The sequence below is a fragment of the Echinops telfairi genome, unplaced genomic scaffold (assembly GCF_000313985.2).
Source record: "Echinops telfairi isolate 266 unplaced genomic scaffold, ASM31398v2 ScPeMD7_7469;HRSCAF=8507_1, whole genome shotgun sequence".
Classification (NCBI taxonomy): domain Eukaryota; kingdom Metazoa; phylum Chordata; class Mammalia; order Afrosoricida; family Tenrecidae; genus Echinops; species Echinops telfairi.
This window is the reverse complement of record NW_022111373.1, coordinates 79,371,088-79,377,232: the sequence shown is the minus strand read 5'-3', so window position 1 is coordinate 79,377,232 and position 6,145 is coordinate 79,371,088. Positions and strand designations below refer to the sequence as shown.

General features: G+C 43.0%; 1 non-coding gene across 1 annotated transcript; it reads left to right on the top strand.

The window, feature by feature from the left end:
• Positions 1 to 4,218: 4,218 nt before the first annotated feature.
• Positions 4,219 to 4,382, top strand: LOC115873946. The gene has a single exon (XR_004048714.1). It is a non-coding gene; the product is annotated as a U1 spliceosomal RNA (small nuclear RNA).
• The last annotated feature ends 1,763 nt before the right edge of the window (positions 4,383 to 6,145 follow it).

Here is a 6,145-nt window from a genome sequence, read left to right as displayed (position 1 = left end):
GACAAAGCAGGTGAATAAGCAAATGTGGTGAAGAAAGCTGATGGTGCCTGGCTATCAAAAGATATAGTGTCTGGAGTCTTAAAGGCTTGAAGGTAAACAAGCGGCCATTTAGCTCAGAAGCAACAAAGCCCACATGGAAGAACACACCAGCCTGTGTGATCACGAGGTGCCAAAGGGGTCAGGTATCAGGCATCAAAGAACAAAAAATCTTACCGTAGTGAATGGTGGGGGGAGTGCAGAGTGGAGACCAAAGCCCATTCGTAGGCCACTGGAGATCCCCTTGCAGAGGGGTTTCAGGGAGGAGACGAGCCAGTCGGGGCGATGCAGCAACGATGAAACATACAACTTTCCTCTAGTTCCTAAATGCTTCCTCCCCCCACACTATCATAATCCGAGTTCTACCTTGCAAGTCTGGCAGACCAGAGGATGTACACTGGCACAGATAGGAACTGGAAACTCAGGGAATCCAGTGCAGATGATCCCTTCAGGACCAGTGGTGTGAGTGGCGATACTGGGAGTGTAGAGGGAGGGTGGATTGGAAAGGGGGAACTGATTACAAGGATCTACATGTGACCTCCTGCCTGGGGGACGGACAACAGAAAAGGGGGTGAAGGGCGACGTCGGACAGGGCTAGATATGACAGAATAATTTGTAAATTATCAAGGGTTCATGAGGGAGGGGGCAGCGGGGAGGGGGGATGAATGAGCTGATGTCAGGAGCTTAAGTGGAGAGCAAATGGTTTGAGAATGACGAGGGCAATGAATGTACAAATGGGCTTTACACAATTGTATGTATGTATGTATTGTGATAAGAGTTGTATGAGTCCCTAATAAAACGATTAAAATTTTTTTTAAAAAAAGAGTTCATGACACATGGAATCCAGGTCAGATAAAACCCTCAGGAACAGAAATGGGAGTAGCAATATCAGGAGGGTAGGGGAAATTGGGGGAGGATGGGGGGACCGATCGAAGTGATCAATGCATAACCACCACCCCCCACCCAGGGGGACAAACAACAGAAACATAGGTGAAGGGAGACATCGGTTGGTGTAAGATATGAAAACAATAATTTATCAAAGGGTCATGGGTATGGGGGGGAGATAGGGAAAAAAGATGCTGATATCAAGGACTCAAATAAAAAAGAAATGTTTAGAATATAATGATGGCAACAATATGTACAAATATGCTTGATACAATTGATGTATGGAATGTTGTAAGAGCCCCCAATAAAATGATTTTTTTTTAAGTTTACAGAGCAGATGCTCCGTTTTACATTCAGTTCACACACATTTGCTTCAACGCATCCATTGCAGTCCCCTCAATCTACCAGCACATGCCCCACTCCTTGTGTTTCCTGTGTCCATCCCTCCTTTCCTAACCCTCTGTATGAGGAAATAACTGCCCCAAACCACCATCACCACCAAAAAAAAAAAAAAAATGGAATTTTTTTCAAACCTATGTATTTACCGTAACTATTTTTACAAGGCAATCTTATCACGTATCACCTTCAAAGTATGTCCATTACACTTAATACATATGCCAAACTGCTATTCTATTCTTGGAAACATTTTTCAAACTCATCTTTTTGGATAGCTGACAGCACCTCGCTCGTTTTTTTCTTCACCTCTTCTACATTGTCAAATCGCTGTCCTTTTATGTCCCTCTTCATTCACAGAAACAAAAAGAGGTCACACGGAGCAGGTCAGGTGAGTCATGGTGACAAAACCACTCCCCCGTCTGCCACAATCAGGCCTTTTTTGTTACATACTGTTAGGCAGTCTTTCCAGAAGACTAAATAGAAATAGAAAGACTAAATAGAAAACTTGATTAGCAGTCTGGCCTTGTGGAACAAGCTTCATATGCACTGTGAGTTGACATTTTCGTCCATTTGAGAAATGACAGACGTCAGAATGAGTTTTGTCATCAATCGACATTTCACCATTTTTGAAAAAAGAAAACCGCTGTACACTTGGGTTTTCCCATAGCCCTGTACATGTAAGCTGTGTTCAGCATCACAACTGTTTCTGCAGCATTTTTCCCAAGCAGGAAACAAAATTTCACAGCAGCATGCTATTCTCTTAAATCGACCATCATAAAAGTGAGGTTTGAGTGAAATTGCTTTTATGACAAAATTCACTGTGACCAGAGAGAATCTTCACAGGTGTCACCACTGGCTGCACTAACTCAGAGCAAGTTGCTCAATACCCGCCTAATGGGAAAAGATGTGTACTATGAAAGCTCCTCTTTGTCCAGCACAATTCTGGGTTTGGGGGGGTACCCCCCTCTTACTTTGTACTTAGATCAATGTTGCCCTTTTGATCTTAAATAGTTGATTGGTCTAACATGGGGTGAAATCAGTTCCAGACTGTGGGAAGCAAAACCAGGAAGAGAAAGTATGCGGACAAACTCAACATTCATACGTTAAGGAGTCTGGGAGGCCAGGGCTCCCATGGAGGTAACTTTCACATCCATGGGGTGGAGATGCATCTCGCTCACATTCTCCTAAGTAAAAGTTATTTCCCTCAATGTCCCCCCATAATAATGCCAAATTAACATGCTGTTTGCAAACACATGGCTGCTTACTGTATTCTTGAAGGTCAACTGCTTGAAAGCTATCTGCCTGAAGGTTGTCAAAAATAATCAAACCCTATTGTCTGTCTCACCTTAAGTAGGATCCACTCCCTTCTGATAAGGATCATAGATAATTCCCCTGGAGAAGAGTTCAGCCAGCTCCGATGACCAAGGTTAGGTTGCCATCTTGACTCTAGAGCCTGCCCATCTTGTTATCGGTGTACCTTCCTGTCACATGTATACCCCTAGTACAACCCCTTCCTATTGCATGTATACCCTATTTCATGAATATCCCTATATCATCCCCCTCATGTTACGTGTATGCTTTAATACAACCCCCTCCTATTATGTATGAGTTTACCATGGCTTGCTTGCCTGAAGTCTGCGAGAGAATAAAGCACGGTCTCTACATAAGTCTGCGAGAGAATAAAGCACGGTCTAATTTTTTGCTCTGGTCTCCATAGGAAGAGGAGCCCTTGCATGCTTTATCTTGTCTGATGTCTCTTTACCCCTCAATTACACAAGTGCCCCTTGAACCCATTCAGTTGTGGAAAGGTTGGTCCCCCACACCAGACCAGAGAGGTAACCAAGGGCCATAGTATGCTTGGTCTCTTTCATGAATTTGACTTTGTTCTACATTTTTCTCTCATTCCATCTATGGCCCTCTAATGTGTAGGTACTGTTTAGTCATTTCCAACTCAGCGACCTTATAATCAACAGGGTATTGATCTGGGTAGACTAGAGAAACAATCCAGGGAGACTCAAATGTGTGTAAGGGAGAACTTTATATCAAAGAGCAATTTTATATTAAGAAAACATCCCAACCCAATCCAGAGCAAGTCCATAAGTCGGATATTAGTCCACATATCCAACGCTAGTCCATAAATTGCTCTTTAGATTCGTGCAGGACATGCAATGATGCCGAAGGCAGGAAGATCACAGGCCAGTGGGTAGGTCTTGTGGGCCCAGTGACAGTGGGAAACATCTCAAAGCTGTCACGGATCCCCACAGGTCTCCTCCAGCTTTCTGAGTGTCTCAACAGCAGGAAAGGGAAGGCAGAGATCGTGTTTGTCCTGCCTCCAAGGAGGAAGATGGGAGTTCCCAGAATCTTCAGGAGAAGGCCATGCCCACGCAGAGGCATTATTGACTATGACCTGATTGACAGGCTAGACTCACCCCTCCGCTCAAGTTATCGGGAGATTATGTAACTACCACAAACAGAGTAAAACTTTCCATGGTCCTGCACCATCCTTAAAATTGCGTAAAGGACAAGCCAGTCAGGGTGCAGTGTAGCATCGATGAAACATACAACTTTCCTCTAGTTCTTGAGTGCTTCCTCCCCCCCACTATCATGATCCCGATTCTACCTTACAAATCTGGCTAGACCAGAGGATGTACACTGGTACAGATAGGAACTGGAAACACAGGGAATCCAGGACAGATGAACCCCTCAGGACCAGTGGTGAGAGTGGCAATACCAGGAGGGTAGAGGGAAGGTGGAGTAGAAAGGGGAAACTGATCAAAAGGATCTACATATAATCACCTCCCTGGGGGAGGCACAACAGAAAAATGGGTGAAGGGAGACATTGGAGAGTGTAAAACATGATAAAATAATAATAATTTAAAAATTATCAAGACTTAGTGAGGCATACTTACCTGCCAGGGGAGATACCGTGATCATGAAAGTGGTTTTCCCAGGGCAAGGCTTATCCAGCGCTCTACGGATGTGCTGACCCCTGCAATTTCCCCAAATGTGGGAAACTCAACTGCATAATTTGTGGTCGTGGGGGGCTGCGTTCGCGCTCTCCCCTGTCCAAAAAAAAAAAGATAAGAAAAAGAAAAAGACTTAGTGAGGGAGTGGACAGGAAGGGGGGAAATGAGGAGCTGATACCAAGGGCTCAAGCAGAAAGCAAATGTTTTGAGAATGATGAGGGCAACAAATGTACAAATGGGCTTGACACACAATGGATGGATGGTTGGATGGATTGTGATAAGAGTTGTACGAGCCCCCAGTAAAATGATTTATTAAAAAAAAATGCTGTTAGGTTTGAACCCATTGCTGTAGCTGCTGTGTCAATACATCTCATCAAGGGGCTTCCTTTTTATCTCTGACCCCTACTTTACCAATTCCCCTTTCCAGGGACTTGTCTCTCCTGATCACATGTCGAACATATCTGAGATGAAAGCTCGCCATCCTCACATCTGAGCATTCTGAGCATACATGTTTTAAAACCGATTGGTTCGTTTTTCTGGCAGTCCGTAGGACTTTCAATAATCTTTCACCAATGCCATAATCCAAATGCATCCATTTTCTTGAGATCTTCCCTATTCAATGTGCGACTTCCACATGCATGTGAGATGATTGGAAATGTCACGGCTTAGCTCAGGTACACATTGGTCCTCAAATAGGTCTTGTGCAGGATATTTGCCCAATCCAACATATCATTTGATTTCTTCACTGTTGCTTCCATGAGCATTGATTGTGGAGCTTGGTAAAATGAAATCCTGGACAACGTCAGTCCTTTCAGCGTTTCTCATGATACTGTTCATTGGTTCTTGGTTGTCTTTACGTTAAGTTGCAATCCATACTGAAGGCTATTGTCTTCGATCTTCATCAGGAAGTGCTTCAAGCCTTCTTCTCTTTCTGCAACCAAGGTTGTGTCATCTGCATACCAAATATTGTCAATAAGCCTTCCTCCAATCCTGGTACCACGTTCTTCCTCATATAGCCAAGTTCTTGGGTTATTTGCTTAGCATACAGATTGAATAAGAATGATGAAAGAGATACAGCCTTAAGACATACCTTTCCTGCTTTTAAACCATCAGACTCTCCTTGTTCTGTTTCAATTGCAAGAAATTTGTGCTCTTGAACTATGTACAGATTCTATATGAGCACCATTAAGTGTTCTGGAATATCCATTCTTCAAAATGTTATCGATAGTCTGTTAAGCTCTGCATAGTTGAATACCTTTGCATATCCCATCAAACACAAGTAAGCATCTTCTGGTATTCTCTGCTTCCAATGAACATTCACTTGATGTCAGCAGCGATAGCCTTCTTTCCACATCCTCTTCTGAATTGGCTTGAATTTCTGGTAGCACCCTGTCAATATACTGCTGCAATCATTTTTAAATTATCTGCAACTAGATTTTACTTGTATGTGATATCAATGATATTATTCAATAATTTGCATCCTGATGGGTCACTTTTTTTTTTGTTGAAAAAGCATAAATATGGGTCTCTTCTAGTTGTCTGGCCAAATTTTTTGACAAAGACTTGTGGCATAACATCAGTTCCTGGAGCCTATGGAATTTCCCCACAAACTTTTTGAAGCATGTGTGTGTGTGTGTGTGTGTGTGTGTGTGTGTGTGTGTCCCCACCTAAGGTCCCTTGTAGTGGCCCCACTCTCTAATTTTAGTTATTTGTGTCATATCCCATTTTTCCTTTGCAAATTAACTGCAGATGTGTTATTTTTATTGACCTTTACAAAGAAGCATTCCTCTGGATTGTGTTATTCCAGGCAGAATAAATCACCTGATGTTCTTATTCAGAATGGCCAATATCAGCCCATTTGA